General features: G+C 46.7%; 1 protein-coding gene across 3 annotated transcripts in view; it reads left to right on the top strand.

Annotated features, from left to right (window-relative positions):
- The first annotated feature begins 2,495 nt into the window (after positions 1-2,495).
- LARP4B (La ribonucleoprotein 4B) overlaps positions 2,496-24,162 on the top strand; it is an 87,877-nt gene continuing 66,210 nt past the window's right edge. For 2 of the 3 annotated variants that reach the window (XM_073581635.1, XM_073581632.1), the window contains exons 1-2: positions 2,496-2,871; positions 20,488-20,608. The gene's annotated coding sequence lies outside the window, so the exon portion shown is untranslated. Of the gene's footprint in view, positions 2,872-8,778; positions 8,798-20,487; positions 20,609-24,162 lie in introns of those variants that run through there. The other variant, XM_073581633.1, reaches the window with a different exon arrangement.

Raw genomic sequence — 24,162 nt, 5'->3', positions numbered from 1 at the left:
TTTAGGGATTCCATCTAAATCTCTGAATGACGTGATTCAGATGAAACCCCTGAGGGATCCATTCACTATAATGACTCCGTCTGTCATTTTCAGAAGTGCATAAAACTGTGGCCAACAGCACTTTTATGCCATCCTAAAAAAACAGACACTGCCAGATCACAGGTGCTATGGCATCCACAGTGCATCCATCTGCCTCATTATTCCCATATTTTATTTAGATTTACACGGAAACCCCGGTGTAAGCGCTCAACGGAGAGCGCAGGATAAATGTGCGCCGAGCCTTACTGAGATCTTTGGGAGGCAAAATGCAAAAATCAACGGCAGGTGAAGAATTGGTTTTATTTTTTATGCCATTCCTCGTGCGATATAAGTGATTAGGCGACTTTATTCTTCGGGTCGGTGTGATTACAGCGATACCAGTTTTATATCAGGTTTTTATGTTTGGCTGCTGTCACACTCTAAAAGAAACTTTTTATTGCAAAAACAAGTTTTAGCAGCACCATATTTTGAGAGCTATAATTTTTCCATATTTCGTCCTATATAGTCATGTGAGGGTTTGTTTTTCGTGGGACAAGCTGACGTTTTTATTGCTACCATTTATTGGTCACATAACGTTATTTGATAGCTGTCTATTCTCACTTTTGGGAGACAAAACCAAAAATATTTTTTTTTTAATACCGTTCCGCATGTAGTAAAATTGATTAGGCAGCTTTATTCTTTGGGTCAGTACGATTAGGCTATGTGCCCACGTATGCAGAAAATTTCTGCATGAAACCGGACTCCTTCCCAGAAAACGCGTGCTTTTTTTCCACGTGTTTTTGCGTTTTTTTTCCGCACGTCCCCAGACCCATAGAAAATAGCTAAAAACGCTGACTTTTCCGCAAAATTAATGAGCATGCTACGTTTTTTACCGCAAAGCGTTTTTTTTTACGGAAAAAACGCATCAATATGCACAAAAATGGCAAAATGCATTTAAATGAATGGGATGCTTCTTTTGAGCGATTTTTAAGCGTTTTTGCCAGTAAAAACGCTTAAAAAATGCGAGAAAAACGCTTACGTGGGCACACAGCCTTACTGTTATACCTCATTTATATATTTTTTTTTAATGTTTTGGCACTTTTACACAATAAAATCTATTTTGTAGAAAGAATAATTCTTCTTGCATCACTTTATTCTGGGCGCTATATCTTTTTTACGGAGCTGTATGGCTGCCTGTTTTATCGCGGGGCGAGATAATGCTTTCAGAGATGCCATTCTTGTCTACAGTCGTCTTTTTGATCGCGTTTTATTCAACTTTTTGTTCAGCAATACGATGAAAAAGCATCCTGATTTTTTTCCCCCCATGTTCACTGAAGGGGTTAACTAGTGGGACCGTTTTATCGGGTGGGTTGTGGCGATACTAAAGGTGTACGTGTTTTTTTTTGTTTATTTTTTTACATAAAAATACAAATTTATTAGTGCAATATATACTTTTTATTATTTTTATTATTTTATGATTTTTTTTAACATTTGTACAATTTTTTTTTTTCTCCTTTCTTACTTCGTCCCACAATGGGGCGTTCACTTTGGCTGAGTGCAGACGGACTTTTTGGCCCGGCGGATTTTTCCGTGCAGAATAGAAGAAATCCGCAGGTCAAATGACCTGCATTTTTCCTGTGGATTTCTTCCATTTTTAATGCGGTTTTCTTGCGGCTTTCCCCCTGCGGATTTGGAGACAGGGGAGGTGGAAAACCACAGAAGAGAAGTAACATGCTGCAGATTTTGTACCGCAGGAAAATCGCACGGAAAAATCCGCAGCGTCTGCACAGCGGTTTTTTCCATTGATTTTAAGGCTACTGTACATCACAATGCGGATATGCAACGTTTCTGCGCGGTAAAATCCGCTGCGGATCCGCTGGATATCCGCATCGTGTGCACACAGCCTTTCAGCTGCCTGATCGCAGTTATAACCCATTGCAATGGTTGACAGCTGTCAGTGCTGCACTGACACGAGCCCCTGAGACCGTGCTCAATATACACATGGAAAGAAGAAACTTTATAATATGTCAGAGAAATCTGCTTCCTCAATTCAGGGGTAAAAATCTGTAGTTGGAGAAGACAGCTTTTCCCATTCCTGAGGCAAGAGATGACAGTTGGTGCTTATGAAACTCTATGGAGAAAGGAGGGGAGATGCTGGGGGCAGACACAGCCATTCTGCTGCAAGTTCTCCTGGATTGACAGTGACACTTCAGCCTGACGGGTGACTGAGATGAGCCCGGTGATGGGCAGCAGCTACAGGGAGCAGGAAGCCATTATTCCGCATCCACCTATGAATAAATCGCTTCCCTCCGCGTCACTTGTTGCTAGGAGGATTGGCTGGAGAGGGAGGAGATCCTGACTCCGCCTCTTCTGCGCCGCCGGACTTCCCCGTGACGTCAACGGCGGTTCCCTGCGTCAGGCGCAGTGCGCTCCAGGCCGCGGCGTTCTCCCCGCCCCCTTCACAAAGGCCAATAGGTGGAGACAACGGAGGCGGGACTTCCGGCAGGCGCAGGAAGTTACACTGTCTCGGGATTTTTTTTTTACGTCCTCCTCCTTTTCACGGGATAGAGAAATTGTAGTGATAACTGCGGGCGTCCCGCCGCTGCCGCCAGCCACCAGCGCCTTCACCGCTGCCCGCCACTCCCTCAGTGCGTCCTCGGCTGGTCCCCTGCGGGCAGAGCGCGGCGTGTGCTCTGGTTCCTATTCCCGTCGTAACGGACCGAAGTATTCCTTCTTCTTCCTCCTCTCCCGCCTGACAGCCGCCCGCCTACCCGAGCAGCCGAGGGGAAGAGTCCGAGAGAGGAGGAGGCCGGAGACTGCGAGACCAGCAGGCCGAGACCTGACGGCGAGCAGGTGAGAGCGGCCCACGGCAGCCGCCCCGTCCCCTCACGGCCCCGCACCCCCAGCACCGTCCTCCATACTCCCGGCACCGCCCGCACTGCAGAGCCCCACTGATGGCTGACAACAGAGGACAATAGCACACACCTCACCATATGCTGCCTCACATGGGGACAGGACACACGGCAGTAACACATGACATCCATGGGCCTGGACGTCACCTGGCATCATATGCTCCAGAGACCGCTACAACTCTCATCCTCCTCTTGGCGCCTCCAGTCAGCGATGCAGCCGGGCTCCTGTCTGCTGCAGATGTTACCGCTGTACGGCCGGGCTCCTGTCTGCTGCAGATGTTACCGCTGTACGGCCGGGCTCCTGTCTGCTGCAGATGTTACCGCTGTACGGCCGGGCTCCTGTCTGCTGCAGGTGTTACAGCTGTACAGCCGGGCTCCTGTCTGCTGCAGATGTTACCGCTGTACGGCCGGGCTCCTGTCTGCTGCAGGTGTTGCCGCTGTACGGCCGGGCTCCTGTCTGCTGCAGGTGTTGCCGCTGTACGGCCGGGCTCCTGTCTGCTGCAGGTGTTACCGCTGTACGGCCGGGCTGCTGTCTGCTGCAGATGTTGCAGCTGTACGGCCGGGCTCCTGTCTGCTGCAGGTGTTGCAGCTGTACAGCCGGGCTCCTGTCTGCTGCAGGTGTTGCCGCTGTACGGCCGGGCTCCTGTCTGCTGCAGGTGTTGCAGCTGTACGGCCGGGCTCCTGTCTGCTGCAGGTGTTGCAGCTGTACGGCCGGGCTCCTGTCTGCTGCAGGTGTTGCAGCTGTACGGCCGGGCTCCTGTCTGCTGCAGGTGTTGCAGCTGTACGGCCGGGCTCCTGTCTGCTGCAGGTGTTGCAGCTGTACGGCCGGGCTCCTGTCTGCTGCAGGTGTTGCAGCTGTACGGCCGGGCTCCTGTCTGCTGCAGGTGTTGCAGCTGTACGGCCGGGCTCCTGTCTGCTGCAGGTGTTGCAGCTGTACGGCCGGGCTCCTGTCTGCTGCAGGTGTTGCAGCTGTACGGCCGGGCTCCTGTCTGCTGCAGGTGTTGCAGCTGTACGGCCGGGCTCCTGTCTGCTGCAGGTGTTGCAGCTGTACGGCCGGGCTCCTGTCTGCTGCAGGTGTTGCAGCTGTACGGCCGGGCTCCTGTCTGCTGCAGGTGTTGCAGCTGTACGGCCGGGCTCCTGTCTGCTGCAGGTGTTGCAGCTGTACGGCCGGGCTCCTGTCTGCTGCAGGTGTTGCAGCTGTACGGCCGGGCTCCTGTCTGCTGCAGGTGTTGCAGCTGTACGGCCGGGCTCCTGTCTGCTGCAGGTGTTGCAGCTGTACGGCCGGGCTCCTGTCTGCTGCAGGTGTTGCAGCTGTACGGCCGGGCTCCTGTCTGCTGCAGGTGTTGCAGCTGTACGGCCGGGCTCCTGTCTGCTGCAGGTGTTGCAGCTGTACGGCCGGGCTCCTGTCTGCTGCAGGTGTTGCAGCTGTACGGCCGGGCTCCTGTCTGCTGCAGGTGTTGCAGCTGTACGGCCGGGCTCCTGTCTGCTGCAGGTGTTGCAGCTGTACGGCCGGGCTCCTGTCTGCTGCAGGTGTTGCAGCTGTACGGCCGGGCTCCTGTCTGCTGCAGGTGTTGCAGCTGTACGGCCGGGCTCCTGTCTGCTGCAGGTGTTGCAGCTGTACGGCCGGGCTCCTGTCTGCTGCAGGTGTTGCAGCTGTACGGCCGGGCTCCTGTCTGCTGCAGGTGTTGCAGCTGTACGGCCGGGCTCCTGTCTGCTGCAGGTGTTGCAGCTGTACGGCCGGGCTCCTGTCTGCTGCAGGTGTTGCAGCTGTACGGCCGGGCTCCTGTCTGCTGCAGGTGTTGCAGCTGTACGGCCGGGCTCCTGTCTGCTGCAGGTGTTGCAGCTGTACGGCCGGGCTCCTGTCTGCTGCAGGTGTTGCAGCTGTACGGCCGGGCTCCTGTCTGCTGCAGGTGTTGCAGCTGTACGGCCGGGCTCCTGTCTGCTGCAGGTGTTGCAGCTGTACGGCCGGGCTCCTGTCTGCTGCAGGTGTTGCAGCTGTACGGCCGGGCTCCTGTCTGCTGCAGGTGTTGCAGCTGTACGGCCGGGCTCCTGTCTGCTGCAGGTGTTGCAGCTGTACGGCCGGGCTCCTGTGTGCTGCAGCTGTACGGCCGGGCTCCTGTGTGCTGCAGCTGTACGGCCGGGCTCCTGTGTGCTGCAGCTGTACGGCCGGGCTCCTGTGTGCTGCAGCTGTACGGCCGGGCTCCTGTGTGCTGCAGCTGTACGGCCGGGCTCCTGTCTGCTGCAGCTGTACGGCCGGGCTCCTGTGTGCTGCAGCTGTACGGCCGGGCTCCTGTGTGCTGCAGCTGTACGGCCGGGCTCCTGTGTGCTGCAGCTGTACGGCCGGGCTCCTGTCTGCTGCAGGTGTTGCAGCTGTACGGCCGGGCGCCTGTCTGCTGCAGGTGTTGCAGCTGTACGGCCGGGCGCCTGTCTGCTGCAGCTGTACGGCCGGGCTCCTGTGTGTTGCAGCTGTACGGCCGGGCTCCTGTGTGTTGCAGCTGTACGGCCGGGCTCCTGTGTGTTGCAGCTGTACGGCCGGGCTCCTGTGTGTTGCAGCTGTACGGCCGGGCTCCTGTGTGTTGCAGCTGTACGGCCGGGCTCCTGTGTGTTGCAGCTGTACGGCCGGGCTCCTGTGTGTTGCAGCTGTACGGCCGGGCTCCTGTGTGTTGCAGCTGTACGGCCGGGCTCCTGTGTGTTGCAGCTGTACGGCCGGGCTCCTGTGTGTTGCAGCTGTACGGCCGGGCTCCTGTGTGTTGCAGCTGTACGGCCGGGCTCCTGTGTGCTGCAGCTGTACGGCCGGGCTCCTGTGTGCTGCAGCTGTACGGCCGGGCTCCTGTGTGCTGCAGCTGTACGGCCGGGCTCCTGTGTGCTGCAGCTGTACGGCCGGGCTCCTGTGTGCTGCAGCTGTACGGCCGGGCTCCTGTGTGCTGCAGCTGTACGGCCGGGCTCCTGTGTGCTGCAGCTGTACGGCCGGGCTCCTGTGTGCTGCAGCTGTACGGCCGGGCTCCTGTCTGCTGCAGGTGTTGCAGCTGTACGGCCGGGCGCCTGTCTGCTGCAGGTGTTGCAGCTGTACGGCCGGGCGCCTGTCTGCTGCAGCTGTACGGCCGGGCTCCTGTGTGTTGCAGCTGTACGGCCGGGCTCCTGTGTGTTGCAGCTGTACGGCCGGGCTCCTGTGTGTTGCAGCTGTACGGCCGGGCTCCTGTGTGTTGCAGCTGTACGGCCGGGCTCCTGTGTGTTGCAGCTGTACGGCCGGGCTCCTGTGTGTTGCAGCTGTACGGCCGGGCTCCTGTGTGTTGCAGCTGTACGGCCGGGCTCCTGTGTGCTGCAGCTGTACGGCCGGGCTCCTGTGTGCTGCAGCTGTACGGCCGGGCTCCTGTGTGCTGCAGCTGTACGGCCGGGCTCCTGTGTGCTGCAGCTGTACGGCCGGGCTCCTGTGTGCTGCAGCTGTACGGCCGGGCTCCTGTGTGCTGCAGCTGTACGGCCGGGCTCCTGTGTGCTGCAGCTGTACGGCCGGGCTCCTGTCTGCTGCAGCTGTACGGCCGGGCTCCTGTCTGCTGCAGGTGTTGCAGCTGTACGGCCGGGCGCCTGTCTGCTGCAGGTGTTGCAGCTGTACGGCCGGGCGCCTGTCTGCTGCAGGTGTTGCAGCTGTACGGCCGGGCGCCTGTCTGCTGCAGGTGTTGCAGCTGTACGGCCGGGCGCCTGTCTGCTGCAGGTGTTGCATTTGTTATGTTATGTTTTTACTTTGTAGAAATAGAAAATTGTTTATTTTTATCTGCAATATGCGATAGAATTACAGAACACAAGCTGTGACCTTGTAAGGCTGTGTGCACACTCTGCGGATTAGGTGCAGATTCTGTAAAATCCGCAGGTGAAACCGCAGGTCAAAAGACCTGCGGATTGCTCTGCGGTTTTTCATCTCCTCAATGGAGGAGATGGCAAACCGCAGGGGAATCCGAAGAAAGAATTGACATGTCAATTCTTTCTGCGGATTGAAAACCGCAGATAATCCGCGCGGAAAATTCCGCACCGTCTGCACTGCGGTTTTTGATTCCCATAGGGAATCATGGTACTGTACACCGCAGCAAAAACTGCTGCGGGTCCGCAGCGGCCAAAACCGCTGCGGAACCGCAGCAAAATCTGCAGCGTGTGCACACAGCCTAAGAGTTGTATCGCTGCTGCTGGCTGAATTTTTTGGCGGATGATTCTTTTTTTCATTGATTTTACTAGGATTAGATAAACAATTGTATCTGCTGATATCCTAAATCACAATTATTAATGACAGCCGTTTTTGGTATATGAAGAATATTGCCAGATAGAGGCAGTGACACCATTAGCCAGTTAGCTGGGTCTGACTTGCCACTGCAAGCACCCACCTAGCTTCTTTTCTCCCCTGATGAACCCCCTAAACAGGGGAAGAAACTCGTTGGGAGGCTATATATTTTATGGGCATTTGTAAATAGGCTCACATTTGGGTACTGCCCTTGTCAGAGCGGGAGATAAGCAGAGGCACGGCAAGGAGTATTATAGGGACTATGTTATTGCTGTAATTCCTTCCCCCTCTCCCCCCTGCGCTGGATCCTCCTTTTTAACGGACAAGTTATGGAGGGAGTGAATGAGAATATATGCTGGTGAGATCGAACCATCTTTTACTTGAGCTCTGTTAAACACGAGCACCTATTGTTTGTGATATTTTTTGTGATTTTATGTCTGTTTGATCTAGGTATATATTGACCTTTTAAGGGTAATCAGTAAAGGTTAAGTTTTAAGAATATTTTTCTTAGCCATTCTTTGACTTGTGGTACCCCTGATAGACTACTGTAGGTAATTGTTGGATTGGATATACTGTTCCTATGTGCTGGCTTTTTTTAAATGAAGGTGCCCCAATGTGGTTTATTGCGCTGCACCCTTTAAAGAGGTTTGCATGTGTGACAAAAAGTGAAATGATAAAACCTATTCCCTGCCATGACGCCCCCTCTGGACCTTGTTTATGTGGCTCTAGCTATGATTGCTGCAGCCAGTTACTGGTCTCAGTGCTACGTTGATGCATCTCCCACCCTACCTGGCCAGTTCTGGTTAGCCCCTTTATTAAAAGTCCTTGAGTGCAACATAAAAAAAAGTGCTATAATTACCTCCTGGACAGTTGCCATTCATTCGCTCTCAGCACTGTCCACCACTGTTCACCTGATACAATGTCACATGACCATTGCAGCCTTCACAGTTGTATCCCATCAGAGCTAACACAGCTCTGTGATTGTTGGGGCCACGACTCTGAAATCGGAGGAACTCCGTCAGTTCGGGGGGTAAGTGCAGTGTTTATTTTATTCTGCACCCAATGCTAGACAATTATACTGCAGCTGGAGATATGTAGATATGAATCTATATCTGTTTAATATATGTGGACTTGCTGACTCTTGCAGAGCAAGAGGTCCTCTAACGTGGATAATAATGGGGGTCCTGTGTGGGAGACCACCTCGATGTTCTGGCCATACAGGTACATTGATGGCATGTTAGGGCTCTGCCTAGCAATCTTTCTCTACGATGACCTGTGCCTCACTATTGGTTGTAGTCTGTCAAAATGTGTAGGGAAAAAAGAAACCCTAAATTAATTTTTTAATTTGTATCATGGACAGGACACGTGACGCTTTTTAGCAAATCCAGTGATGATCTGTGGTCCCTATTTGTCAGGAGTCAAGTGGGGAATGCTGGAAGTTCCTGTTAGCTGAGGACGCCTGCAACTATAATTTACATTGGCTCTAAATCTGACGATAAAGCTCACTTCTCCTGTGTACTGCAGGTTAGGAAATTAAAAAATGGCTAGCCCTAGCTATAGGGTCGGAGGTGCTGACAGATTCACTTTAAAGATTGGAACGGTGAGTTACATGAACAGAATTTCCCTGATAAGAAGTTATAAAAGCTACAAGAGATTTCATAATAACCTGAAGATCCAGTGCAATCAGCAGCATGCGGGCTCAGCCTGTACTCCTGGCCTGGAAATGCATCGCCGGGTGTCATGGCTGCCTGTGTGGACAGCACTGTTTGCTCTCTTTTTATTGATCTGTAGTCCCAGTGTAGAGTACAGAGTTGTCGCTTTACAGCTGCCACGGGTCTTTGACTTTCTAACGATTATTTGATATTAACCTTGGCTTACTAAAAGAGTTGGGACATATTCATATTGCACCATTCCTGGCACAGATTAATAGCTCATGCCAGTTGAATAGTCAAGTAAAAATATGTTTGTGTTTACAATGATAATATACATATATATATGTCACTTACTAACAAGCGTTTGTTTCTAAATGTGTCCTAGTTGCAATGCTCATTCTTGCCATCTCAAAATCCATATTGAACTCCTACTCTGGAAAGATTTGTGCCTACATGTGACCAATGATGTGTTTGAAGGACTATGCTTGTTGGCTAACCTTGATTCATTGATGGAGAGATGAGCCACATTGGCTACTGAAGTGAGCAAGCCAGCCCTTTTAAATCTGCTTATTGGATATTTAAAGGTAATTTCACCTGTTTTTTTGCTACCTAATCTTAGAGATGTAGAGACTGAGACCTTGATTCCAGTGATGTATCACTACTTATCCTGCTTGCTTTAGCTTAAAAAAAATAATAGTTTTATCAGCAGGAGATTGTAGCTAGAGGACTTGTAGTCCAACGCCGCCACCACCACTGATTGGCAGCTTTCTGTGTACACTATCAGTGATGTGGGCAGAGTTATACAGGGCTCGGCATTCTGAAAACTGCTAGAAGCAGTCTGTGGAAGATTACAGTGATTTTATTAAAATTGCTGCAAGCAGCCCAGTAAGTGGTACATCGCTGGAATCGGGGTCTCTGCACCTACATCAGGCTGCTCTCAGATTACAAAGCAAAAAAACTGGTGGTAGATTCCCTTTAACTGCGCCAGTCCGCTCCTTTTCTGTTTATGCATCGGCTACTGAAACGAGCCAAGCATCCATAATAATTTAGTAGTAGTTTTTATTCCTGTAATGCCAACACGTTTGGCAGATCTCCTTCATACATGGAGACTAGGCTCACTTACTGTATTGTGCCCCATGCAGAAGTGGAGTGGGCAGGATTGTGAAAGTGGTGCTGAAACTAGGACATCAAGGCAGACTTTATGACAGTAATATTGTTTATTTTTCAAATATCACTTCAGACATAGTGGAACATATTTATTGTCTGCTGGACGACCACTTTAACTTGACTGGTATCATTTGCTTTAAAAGTCTCCTACCCTATATATAGCCTGGGTCTGACACATGTTGCTTATGTGCTCCACTAAATTCACAGATGTTGAGCGCGCGAGGTGGTTGTGTGGTTAATAGCATCACACACTTAAAAACGCTGCAAAAAAAGTTTGACTTGTGGTGTCTGATGTAGTAGGTGTTTCTGAAGCAGCGTCACAATGTAAAAGGTTCACCCTTCACAGCCCCGCTACTAAAAATAATCTGATTAATCATATGGAAAATATTAAGGTTTTCCTATTCATTTAAAAATAACATTTCAATACTCTCCTCCCACACCCGAAAAAAAGGCAAACCCCAAATGGCCTCTTCAGACGTGGATGAATATTTCATATCCCTATAACTAATACACAATGTCCCATTATAAACGGAATTATTTCCTGACCTCTCACAGGGCGAGTTGATACAGCGTATGTCACATATCACAGGGGTATCCCATGATTTCGCAGCAATGATGTGCCGTCTAGTGACCTTACGTTGGGGGCTCCTCATCGGCACTGTACTTACAAGAGATATGTTTGCGGAATTTTTTTTTTTTTTACCATTTTTAAGCCTTAGTACCTGTAAAAATCTTATCTGGAGTCTTGTGCGATGGTGGTTAATCGTATTTCTCCGAGGCCCATTGAGCAGTCACTTATTCATTGATCACACGCTATAAATCATTCCCGTTAAGTATAATTCTTATCAGTGAACACTTGGTTGTCATCAACGATCGGAAGAAGTTATGAGGCTGCTGATCTGTGATAAATCTGAGCGCAGCTTTACATGTTTATGAGCAGCTCTGTGCTCCACGTCATCGACCGCAGTGTTCAGCAGCCTCTTACCGAAGATGATATTGTTGTTACAAATTGATAAATCTGAACAATTGAATCCTATTCAGATCTGAAGCATTTAGCACAAAGATACCGCTGCTGTGACAGATTTGCTGTGTACTCCTTTTATACTCCCCAACAGTTGGGAAAGATAATCGAAAAATTAGAAAGTTCAACGTGCGATCCATTTGTTTTTGAGGAGACGCCGCTGCCGGAGGTGTTTGGTGGGCACAGAAGACTGGCAGTGGCTTTCCTCCCTCTTCCAAATATTTTTTTTTTTTTTTTGTGTATGGGTAATTCTGGAGGGATGATTGTTGGTGGGCAAGCTTAAAGGGAATCTGTCAGCAGTTCTTTTATATGTAATTCAAGATCAGCATGATGTAGGGGCAGAGACCATGTTTCTAGTGATGTATCATTTACTATGTTGCTTATTGTTTCAATAAAATCAGTATATTCTCATTAGTTGATTATCACTAGAGTACTAGTTGTCTCATGTCATAGTACTTCTGCTCTGCATACCCCCCCCAACCATTTGTCATCCTTCTGCCTATGCACAGTGTACACAGCTGCTAATCAGTGTTGTGGGCGGGATTATACAGGGCTCAGCATTCAGAGAACAGCTAGATCTGCAGCCGAGAAGTTTTATTTTTTTTATCAAATTGCAACAAGCAGTACACTAAGTTAACGGTGTAATCAGGGTCTCTTCCCCTACATTATTTTGCTTTCGGATTACATAACAATAATCTGGTGGCAGATTCTCTTGTATGCCTTCATATGAAAAGTGCATAGGAACGCTAGTATCCCATAATGGTCTTAGTGATGTATTGTGTTATGGATCCATTATATGCCTGTGTGTATACAGCCATAGATCAAGAAATGAAAGACCCTGTGATAAATTCCATCTGACCCCTGTGTAAATGATGGCTGGTACCCAGCACTCGCTGCATCCTGGCTTCTGTCATGAACAGAAGACATAACGCAGATGGTGAACAGTCCAATGTGTAATAAGGCCAGCCATAGTCTAAGGCATCATCAATTCCTATACTGAAACCAAGCGTAAATGATCGGCAGCGTCTCCCCGAGATGTTCCCAGTTAACGCCCAGATAGATTCCACTGTGGAAATGTGGCGCTGTGTATCGGGTGGCTACAGTTCGTGGTTTAGCATGTGTGATTTGTGTAGAAATTTCACAATTGCTTTTCCTTTTTCTCCTCTGGCATTTTTCGTATTTACATTTCTTAATGGAAAATTGCAAAACTGTAAAACGGTTATTGTAGAAAGACGTTCATGATGGGAGCGGTCCACCTTCATTGCTGCAACCACGTGAAGTGCAGCGTCCATCCATCTGACCGCATCGGCCGGCTTTATTTCTATTCTTGGCTATTGTGTCACAATGTTTGTCACACACAATATACATATTCATTAGGAGCCGCTCTGGTTATCCCGACCTGTCCTTATTTACTCTTCAATATCACCTTATTGCATTATTTAAGTAGCAGCGTGATGACATCAGTGGCCGAGCGCCTGCCGGGGCTGACACCCACTGATAACGCAGCACAAAAGTCTCTCCGTCGGAAGGATTGTAAGCAAATGGCCACTCCTAATTTATCACCAATTACTCCTTATAGAGCATAAATGTCAGTAATTTATTTTGTTGAAAATGAAAAGGAAAACATGGCTGTGTGCTTCCAAAAACGGTGCCACCTTTGTCCAGAGGTTACTGGAAATAAGTGGCCATGTTTATTTTTTAGCCCTGGAAAGCTCTTTAAGGGTATGTGCACCTGTCGTTCTATAGACGCCGGCGTATCCAAATAGGTTTTGAAGCAGAAGACACTTCAGGAGAACAAACCGCTAGTGGTGGTTTTCCTGATGTGTTTTTTTTTTTTTTTACCAACTTTCCCAGAAGTGTGGTTTTAAACTTTTTTTTTTTTAATTTTGCAATGGTCAGGTCACTTTTTAACCTCTTCGCAGCTTTCAAAGCCCAAGGTGGTTAAAAAGGACGGAGCGTAATTTTCTAACGTCTGGGTGCTGTTCCATGGGGAATCCGCTTGAAAAAAAGATGCCGCGGGCACATACCTTACAGATTCCTTAGAGGGCTTGTCTCACAGAAGACATGGGTGTGATACATACAATACCGGCATTTCATTTTTCAGTGTTGGTTGTCCCAGAGGCTGGACCCTCCCCATTCATATTGGGGTGGCTTATCCGAGCAATCAGCCCCCACTTTACCCAATGTGGATGCTTATTTTGGGTATGTACTTCTGGGTCATATATGCTGTGTTTCATAGTAGCTATATTGTGGTTAATGTTTGAAATTATTATTATTTTTTTTTTACCTTTTAAACCTCTCCACTTTGCAGAGAAAATCCGCAGAAGTCTTAAGTTGGCAGGTGCTGCAAATTTGCCATTTTGCAATGCAGAGGATGCAATATGAATGAGATCCACAGAATTTCAACAACAAAATCAACACCGTTCAGATTTAAAGGGCTTGTCCAAGATTCATTTGTATTTCCACATAGGCATGCAGACTAAGAAAACAGCAAACATAGCAGCTTCCTAACCTCACCCTATCCAGTACTGCCTCTCCACCACTGCCTTTGTCTTTAACAGTACGAAGCGGTGATGCCATGACAAAAGGGAATGTGACTACTGCAGTCAATCACTGAGCTTAACAGCTCATCTCCTCTTCTTGGACATTAATTTTGAGCTTAATGATTAGCTGCAGCGATCCCGTTTGGTAGTTGTGATCTTGGAGTGAGTATAATAACAAAGTGTTTATTCTCTACATCTACAGTTGTAGGATGAAATATAGATTATTTCTTTGCAACCTTTTTGAAGGGAATCAGTCACCAGGTTTTTACTACTCCATTTGAGAGCAACAGGATCCAGGGGCAGAAACCCTGATTCCGGCAATGTGATGTACTTGGCTGCTTGCTGGCATTTTGATTAAATCACTTTATCTGCTGTAGATCTAGCAGTTCTCTGAATGCTGAGCCTCTATATAAACCCACCCACAACACTGATTCTGATCACTGTGTGTAGTATCCACAATCAATGATGGTTTTGGGAGCCATATCATCTGCTGGTGTAGGTACATTATGTTTTATTAAAACCAAAGTCAGCGCAGCGTCTATCAGGAAATTTTAGAGCACTTCATGCTTCCCTCTGCTGACAAGCTTTTTGGAGATAGAAATTTCATACTCTAGCAGGACTTCGCACCTGTCCACACTGCCAAATATACTAATACCTGGTTTAAAAACAACAGTATCACTGTGCTTGATTGCCCAGAAAACTCACCTGACCTTAACCCCATACTGAATCTATGGGGTATTGTCAAGAGGAAGATGAGACACCAGACCCCACAATGCAGCTGAGTTCTGCTATCTATCAAAGCAACCTGGGCTTCCATAAGGGTATGTTTCCACAGGGCGTATTCCTTCAGTATTTGCTGCGGATTGGGCAATGCGTGCAACCATAGTGTCCAATCCACAGCGTCCAGATGTTACAGCATAGTGAAGGGGATTTTTTGAAATCCTGTCTCCACTATGCGTACAAACATGCAGGCGGCAGAACTGCGTAACCGGACATGCGGCGCGTCTTTCCAGACCCCAGCATGTCTATTTATCTTGCGGAGGCGCTCAGTCTCTTCAAGATAGATACCACATTCTATGTATAGGACGTGGTGATTCAATGAACACATGCGGTATCACCGCACGTGCAAAAGGGGGCAGCTCTTTGGGCGGAGACGGGTATCCGCTGCACCCAAAACGCCCCGTGGACACATACCCTAACACCTCAGCTGTTCCACAGGCTGATCGCTTCCATGCCACGCTGCATTGATGCAGTTATTGATGCAAAAGGAGCCCCGACCAAGTATTGATTGCATTTACTGAATATACCTTTCAGTAGGCCAACATTTCGGATTTTAAAATCATTTTTTCAAGCTGGTGTTATAAAGTATTCTAATGTACTGAGATGATGACTTTTGGGTTTTCATTGGCTTTAAGCCATAATCGTTAACTTTTTGATGATCTAATTTTGTGAGATGCACCTGTACGTCTAGAAAGCCAGAACAAAGGCCTCATAGATTTACACTGAGCACTTGTGACCATCTCTAACTTCTGCTCAGTCAGGAACTGTGTGACCGTAACAGTGCTGGGAAGAGCTGAAGACTGCAGCTGGTAAGTCTAACACTAGTGCATTAGTGTCACCACTCCATCGCTGAAATAAAGCAAAAGCTGGAGTGGTGCTTTAGACTGTGTACCCATGTTGCATTGTTTTTGCAGCCGCGGAAACTCTTTAAAACGCATCCCTATGCAATCCTATGGGATTCCGCAGTTGCTGTGTCAATGCTGCGGATTTAACCGCTGAGGAATCGCATAGCGGTAAAATCCGCAACATGTCCATTATTTCTGCGGAATCACGGCGATGCCGCCGCCATAAGATTGCATTGAAACGCTCATTTTACACATGTGGCTATGCCCACCATGCATAAAGTGAGTGCTTCATGTGCAGATGGTACCCAGGGTATGGAGGATAGGAATGCCCTGGGTATCATATCCATGTAAAAAATATAATTAATATAAAATATAGGGATATACTTACCCTCTGTCGGCCCCCGGAGTCGTCCCGGCCCTCATTTTCGCTGGCGGCATGTTCCGTTCTAAGGGATACCTTGCGACAATGACCTCTGATGATGTAACGGTCGCATGAGACCATATGTCAGCAGAGGTCATTTGTGCAATGCATCCCTGGGAACGGAACTTGCCGCCAGCGCCAATGAGGGCCGGTACGACTCCGGGGGCCGACAGAAGGTAAGTATATCCCTATATTTTTTTTTTTTTTTTTTTTTTTTAACATTCTTTTGCTATTGATGCTGCATAGGCAGCATAAAAAGTTGGTCACACTTGTCAAGTACTATGCTTGACAAGTGTGACCAACCTGTCAATCACTTTTCCAAGCGATGCTTCAAATCGCTTGGAAAAGCGCAAGCATTCTGCAAGCGGAAAGCGCTTGGGAAAGCGCAAGCATTCTGCAAGCGAAGAATGCTTGCAAAACGGTGGTGTTTTGCGAGAAAACGCATGCGAATTCCGCATGCGATTTACCCGCAGCAGGGAGTTGCAGAAATGCGCACATTTCCGCAGCATTTCGGCAACGTGGGCACATAACCTTAATGTCACGAGTTCTGCTGCAAAATGCATGTCACCGTTCAGACTATTGCAGTATGTCAGCGTGTGATCATTGCAGATTTTACCCCTTGCACTACAATGAGTGAAATCTGCTGTAAATCCTGAGTGCATCCCTTTATACAGCAGATGAGTCCTGTGTAGATGTGTGATTGTATGGATCCCTTCTAGCCATGCACACATCCAATGTAGCTGCTTGTGTGCAGGGAATATTGGGCCAACAAGGAAGCAGTATTGGCCCCAAAAAGTAACTGCACACAGTGAACAAAAGGCCGCCATCCCCACATTGTGTATAATTGTGCTGTCAGACGGATGGTGAGCTGTGTCAGCTCCTGCAGGGCCTGCACTGCGTCTGCTGCTTCCAGTGTGCTGCTGCCAGCTACGAACTTCACCAACTTTATCCTCTGACTGTAATATATCTGAGCTGGATGCTGCCTGCTAGATTTGGTTATTGGGTTTGTCGGGCCCCTCTGTAATAGTCTGTCAGGCTAGAGATGCTCTGCAGGGTGATGTTCATAGACGGTTAGTAATAACACCTACACTAATGATTCTGACATACAAATACTGATGAGCGCAGTGTATGTGTCTTAGGCTGATGTTAGGACTTGTACATGATTTTTTTTTTTTTTCTTGGCATGAAGAGCTTTTAGAATGACTGTATTCTGTGGGAATCACTCCGTGCTGCTGTCTGAACCTTGTCTTAAGGCACTATATAATTTCTCTGCTGACAAGGAAAGGCCAGGAATTGGTTTAGGATATGCTCATACGTTGCATTTTTGCTGCATGTTTTTTAATGCAAATAGAAAGCTGCGTTTTACAGTATCAGCAAAGCCTATGAGATTTCAGAAATCTCAGACAAACACAACCCTAAGGAAGTTGCATTGTGATTTTTATTTTTTTTTTTCCCTACTTTGGGGAGGAGTAACTAAACTTTATCAGGATGCACAAGAGACACGAAAAACGCAGCAAAACTTAGTTTTTATTGTAGCAGGTTTTGCTTGCAGCAAAAAATCGCAACGTGTGAACATAGCCTTACATGGCATCTTAGTTGTTTGCCGCCTTGAATACTATTTAAAGACATTGTCCACTACTTGGACAGCACCTTCTCACACCCCATGCTTAGCCCCTCTGATGGCCATCCACATTATTGGTTGACCGGACTGTCAACCTTTGGCTACCTCCCCTGATTGCACCATACACGGGCACCCTCGGCTGCTCCTGATTGCACCATACACGGGCACCCTCGGCTGCTCCTGATTGCACCATACACGGGCACCCTCGGCTGCTCCTGATTGCACCATACACGGGCACCCTCGGCTGCTCCTGATTGCACCATACACGGGCACCCTCGGCTGCTCCTGATTGCACCATACACGGGCACCCTCGGTTGCTCCTGATTGCACCATACACGGGCACCCTCGGCTATACTGAGAGCTGGTTTCTGACTCCACTTACAGTGACTTATTTTCTCACTGCAGGAAAGCATCTGCTGTTGAAATCCAATGGCCAGATCCTTAACTCAGACATAATCAGGGAAGAGTCAGGAGGCCTCCATAAGCATTATATATATGGTTGGCTGAAACAGTAGGTTTAGTGGCATTCTACTAATGTTTGAGGGTCCTGAAAACCTCTGATGCAAAGAGCCTAAAAGCCACCAAACACTAATTTTCTTCCGTCTGATATAATGTGGAAGTCTCTTGATGCAGATGTGACCTTACATGGTGACCAATAATATGAATGGTGAATCCTGTAATACATGGATGGATGAGGTTTCTCTGTTCTGGCTCCTAGATGGGAGTCACAAAACTCCCCTTTTCACCTATGCTAATTCATAGTATAGGATGTTTTGTGCACCTGTGAAACCCCTTACCGAGCTGGCATGGGTAATTTTGGCCTTCTTAGACTTGATTCTTGTGCTGTTACTCTGGATGATTGGTCCTTCATTAGAATAAAAACATAGCTAAAAGAAATTATAGATTCCTATCTGAGGTGTATGAGGAGAGCAGGTCACACCTGCTGTTTGTTCTATGTAAGTTCAGGATCCTATGGCTGCTCCTCCATGAGCCAAGGAGATGGAGAATTCGTGGAATAACAAGAGCATGAGGTCACATCTCGGGAGCGGATGACAAGGGTTTTCCAGCTTTTGGATTACTGCCTTTCACTCATCCCATTAGCATTAATGTCTAAAGTGATGTACAGATCTTAAATATGCTGAGTATTTTGAGCTCTTGATCTTGGTTTAATAAGTTTTAAATCTAGGACTCTTCCCATTCTTTAGTAGTGCTGAAATTAACAGCAAATCTCTGCTAATCTAGGTTTGTACTAATGGATCTATTGCATAAACTTCTCATTCCATTGCTGATATAGAGAAACAAGCAAGTGGCTGCTTCTGATTACGGTGAAAGGTTATCCAGCCCTTGTAGACTGAAGGCTTATTCTCCGTGTGGGCAACCAAAATCACATCCATTTGGGTGCAAAACTTGTCGACTGAATTTTTTTTTGGGCTGTTGAAAGTACTCGTGGATCTCCTGAAAGTACCGTCACCATTTTCCATATTTTATATCAGATCTGGTTCACTTACATTGCTCTTTTGCAGGATGTTATAACATTGTCCAAATTACTTGTATGGTACAAGTCTGCCATAGAAGAACTGTACAAATAGAAAAAAATGGGCTAAAAGAAGCCCTAGCCAGCTCACCAACCACAGCCACAGCACGGAACCTCGTCTGGACCAAACGATAGTTGATAGTAGACAAAAAAACATGAGGGGTGTTCCAGCTGATAAAATTTCTTGCTTTATTGGAAAAAATTAAAATGGTAGAGCGGCTTACTCCTCAAGAAGGGATGGATGTGCTGTGAGGCACTGGAATAACAGCTACGCGTTTCGACCCTTCATGGGTCATTATCTGTGATAAAGACCCATGTAGGGTCGAAACGCGTAGCTGTTATTCCAGTGCCTCACAGCACATCCATCCATTCTTGAGGAGTAAGCCGCTCTACCATTTTAATTTTTTCCAATAAAGCAAGAAATGTTATCAGCTGGAACGCCCCTCATGTTTTTTTGTCTACATAGAAGAACTGTGCATGGCTGAGGTGGCCGGAGTCTGATGAGGAAGGCACAAGAACTGCAGCTCCTTCAAAAAGCCGATCAACGGAGGAGTAGACAACCAATCCTCTCCTGATCTAGTATTACAGATTGTCCGCTTATTTATTTGTTTTTTTTCTGAGGCTGAATTACTCCTTTAAAGCCACTAGTTGGGACCACACACAATGTTTTTCCTCTGTAATGCAGCATTGTGTGCCTGTAGCATCCTGCAGCAGTGACTAGGCAATGCCCAGGGACTTCTGGCCAGACTGCAACAAGTTGGCAGCTTAATTTCCATGAAAAGGTATTTACTTGGCTGTGTGAATTCTCCATTGCTGCTGTGAGCTTAGTCCACTGAACCTTTTTCTTTGTTTTTGCAGCTTAGAGTGAGGCATCAGCTTCACTAGGCAAACACTGGTTACACTTGTATCCTTCCTGCTGCAAACTTTGAATGATAACTGTCACCCTGTGTGTGAGCTTGGATACTATAATAGTCCCGGTGAACCATAAAGAAACTAAGTTAAAAATTTGATATATCTAATGTAAGACTTTGTTCTCGGTGGTGTTGTGTCTTTTTAATTTATCTTTGAAACTGATCCCTTTGACGTAAAATCACCTAAACTAATGTTATTCAGTGGGGCAGTGGAGATGAAAATTTTTTTTTTTTTTTTATGTTGACCAAATCTGCGTGTGGGAAAAAAAAATAATTGAAGCATGCACTAGTTTCTTCCGTAAATCAGATGAGTTTCTGCAATTCAAGTCTATGGATGTGCAAGGAAATAAAAAAGATCACATGCCATATGGAGTGAGAGTATAGTATCCGATTTTTATGGATTCATTGCAGTTCTGCAACATAGGGAAGTTTATGGTCTTGTAAATGATTATCTGCGGCATTAAAAACCCCATTGTATACAGACTGCACACAGATGACTGAGCAAAAAAAAAAATTCCACTTTTGAATTTTTTTTTTTTTCTTGCATTCATGTGAGTTTCTCCATGCTGAAGGAATGTGCAGAGTTTCGCTGATTGCTGGTGACGGAGCTGAGCCTAAAGAGTCGCAGGCGTCAACTCTGTTGGATGATGTCACTTGTTAAACTTTTCCTAAGAGAGTTTAGGCTAGTCTGAGTTTAAAAAAAAAAAAAAAAAAAGTTTGGTCATCATAGTATTCTATATATTACCCTATATGTGATTATATTATTATAATACGGTGTCCTATTATGTTTTGCAGGTTGCTTGATTGCCGGATGTCTGACTTGTGACGCATGTGCGCTTCTGGACTTTACATCTGTTTAGTGCATCTACTGGAACACTTGTAGCAGCTGTAAATCCGTATACAGCTGAAGAGCAAGGTATGTCCCCGCACCGTGGGCTCTGTTACTGCAAGGGTCACCGAGTCATTGACCACAAAGCTGCAATATATCTTGTTTGCACAGGGGCTTACATATCAGTCATTGGTGCAACTGCACTGGGGCCCAAGAGGTTAAAGGGAACCTGTCACCTCCCCCAGGCATTTTTAAGTAAAAGAGCCACCTTGTGCAGCCCTAATGCTGCATTCTGTCAAGGTGGCTCTGTTACTTAGCTTCCGTTCCACCGCAGAAATAATCGTTTATAAAATTGTTCAAAAATACCTGAATTTTGACAGGGGGCAGGTCTTTCCCCCTCTGACAGACGCCTGGCAACCATCACTCATTTTGTATTTGGCGCCGCCTCCTCAGTTTTCTTTTGAAAAGCGGCGCCTGCGCTGTACTATATCTTCTTGGGCATGCGCAGTCAGTGCTTCCCGTGCTCTCAGATCACATCCTGGCCTTCATATCGCGCGGTCACAGATCCCGCCCCGCCGCTTATGATTTATTCACACTGCGGGGCAGGGAGTCTCGGGAATGCGCAGTAGTTATCTGCGGCTCTCATGCCTGAGACTCCCTGCCCCGCAGTGTGAATAAATCATTAGCGACGGCGGGGCGGGATCTGTGGCCACACGATATGAAGGCCGGGATGTGATCTGAGAGCACGGGCAGCGCTGACTGCACATGCCCAAGAAGATATAGTACAGCGCAGGCGCCGCATTTCAAAAGAAAACTAAGGAGGCATCGCCAAATACGAAATGAGTGATGGATGCGAGGCGTCTGTCAGAGGGGGAAAGACCTGCCCCCTGTCAAAATTCAGGTATTTTTGAACAATTTTATAAACTATTATTTCTGCGGTGAAACGGAAGCTAAGTAACAGAGCCACCTTGACAGAATGCAGCATTAGTGCTGCACAAGGTGGCTCTTTTACTTAAAAACGCCTGGGGGGGGGGGGACAGGTTCCCTTTAAGGGGGCCACTACCACCTCCAAAGCAGTGAGCAGCTTCTGTAAAAGAACTATTGGACTGGAAAGGGCCCATATACTGCACAGGGACCTTATCTGTCAGTGTTGGCCACTGCTCTGCACACTTGTGATTTGACCATTGTAGGATGAGAGGATGAACTATTTCTAAAAAATGTCTTAATGGTTTTATACTTAATGAGTATTTTAATCAATACTAACTGAATTTTATAATTTGAATATTTGCCAGTTTTCTTGTGTAAAGCAATTGGCAACTTCTGCTCAAGTTAAATTTGCAGGGAAATCTACACTTTTTTTTTTTTTTTTGGACTGGCCGCAATGCTTTCTAAGTGGTGGCTGTAGCTTAGCAAGAGGCCAAAAGTGCCCACCCACCTCGCAAAAAAAAAATCTATTTTACTACAGAAATTGGCACAAATTATAGTATAACTCTGTCAGCCAATAGCTGATAGAGATTTTTTTATTTCGTGGTGCATAGAGAGCCCAAATAAGTGTCAAATCAGAGGGATTCATAAGTCTGTTTGCTGTTGCTAGCATTGCTTACCAGCCACCACTGAAGACTATCAGAGGTGATTGGTCTGCTAGGCATGGAGCGCAGCTCCTTCAAGCCCTATGCTATAGAGCTCCTTGTCCAAACTGTCAATCAGGATCACTATATTCATGGCAAACAAGAAGCGGAGAGATTGGTTAGCGGGCACTCCTGAAGATGGATTGCTTGTGTCTCATTGATGGCTCTTGTGACCTAAAAACACGTTTACTGATCAGACAACCCTGGGATCTTTTCTGTGTCCCCATGCATGACAGCAGAGGTGTCCTCAGTCTCTGAAGTCCCCTTTGATCATACGGTGGTCACAAACTGATGCGATCGAAGTGTTAACTGACTCAAAGCCATAGACTATCAATATCAGACTGGTGGAGGTCCTGGGGGTTAGATTCCTATCAATCAGCTTTTTTAGCTCCAGTTCCTGTTATTCAGAATAGCCGCTAAGCCATTCCAGCTAATCGGTGGGGGTGCTGTGCTGGACCTCCATCAGTCAGTTATTGATGACCTATGTCTAGACAATCCCTTTAAGGAGTTAAGTCAATAGTGACTTTGTCGCAAGTAATTATAAAAACACCAACCATTATTGCCTTGTAATTAGTCATACAAATATTGATTAGTATCTCAGGCCCAGTTTACATGCACTGTTATAATTCCCTGCACGTAGTGATCTTTTACCAGATAGTACTAGACCCAGTGTATATGAGAGATCTTTGTGAAGGTTTCCCTCTTGTGAATGGCGCAATAATTTATATAAAACCTGATGGGTAAAAGCCAAAAAGGGGAACGTGCTCCATGATATAAGGAGAGAGTGATTGGTAGCCCTTCCTGCATTCTCATGCACAAGATTAAAGTATGAGCCAAGATCTCCCAAGTTGAACTCCACAGCCCCATAGGCACCTTATGAGGCCGTGACATTTTGTACGGGATACTGACGGCCTTTCTGTGCATCACGCTCCATACTCGGTGTGTGAATCCGGCCTTAGTAATTCTCAGTTGCTTCTCACAAAATATTGTCTGTTTCATTTTGCTTTGAAGGATCAAGGTTTTCAGGGCCTTGCCTTTTGGAGAATAATGCAGGATCTCTTTCCTAGAATATTAGTTTCATCTTATTTGATTGAGGTCTACGGGGTAAGGTTTCTCCTTGTGGAGAGTGACATGCCAGCTCTGGCTTGTCAAGGTAAGGAGGCTTATTCACAATGCTCCTCTGGGAAAATAATATGCAAATTGCCTCTTCAGAGAAAAAGAAAAAGAGGACTTGAACTCTATAGCGCCACCTGTTGGTAGTAGCAATCCTACAAGTCACAATCTTATTTGATTGAATCATATTTTGTTTTCTCCTATTAATATGTAGTTAGGTTACTTCTGGAGTGTAAATTTTCTGTACGATTTGTTGAGATCAGGCAAACGTGGCATTTCGGATGCAATCTTCATGATTTTTTTGGTTCTGATTTAGATATTAAGCCAGTTGAAGATGAAATGATCTCTAAAAGGCCTAAAGTTAAAATTGACACATTTCCTTTGTATTTTAGGCAAATAAAATTTTTTTTTTATTTTTTTACATTTTGAAAAAGACAAAAAAAGGAAAATAGACCTGTTCAAACATTTGGTCACCTTGCATGGCTAGTACCACCCCCTTTTGAAAGTATTCCAGCTTGTAAACACTCTTTTCAGCAAGACAAGAGTCTTTCAATTATTGTTTGAGGGATTTTCATCCATTCTTCCTTGGAAAATTCTCCCAGTTCTATGAGATTCTTTAATCATCTTGCATGCACTGCTATTTTGAGATCTAGCCACAGATTTTCAATGATGATCAGATTAAGGGACTGTGAGGGCCATTGTAAAACCTTCAGCTTTTGCATTTTCAGGTCGTCTATAGTGGATTTTGATATTTGTTTAGGATCATTATTAGTTATGAGCGAACATTCTCTGATAAGGTGTTATCCGAGCGTGCTTGTGTATTAACCGTGTCTTCGGTGTGCTCAAATAATATGTTCGAGTCCCCACATCTTTGTCATGAAAAGCTCCAAGGGTTCCCAA

The sequence above is a fragment of the Dendrobates tinctorius genome, unplaced genomic scaffold (assembly GCF_039654945.1).
Source record: "Dendrobates tinctorius isolate UK_male_01 unplaced genomic scaffold, ASM3965494v1 ptg000070l, whole genome shotgun sequence".
In the NCBI taxonomy this organism is placed as follows: Eukaryota; Metazoa; Chordata; class Amphibia; order Anura; family Dendrobatidae; genus Dendrobates; species Dendrobates tinctorius.
This window is presented reverse-complemented; position numbering and strand designations above follow the sequence as displayed.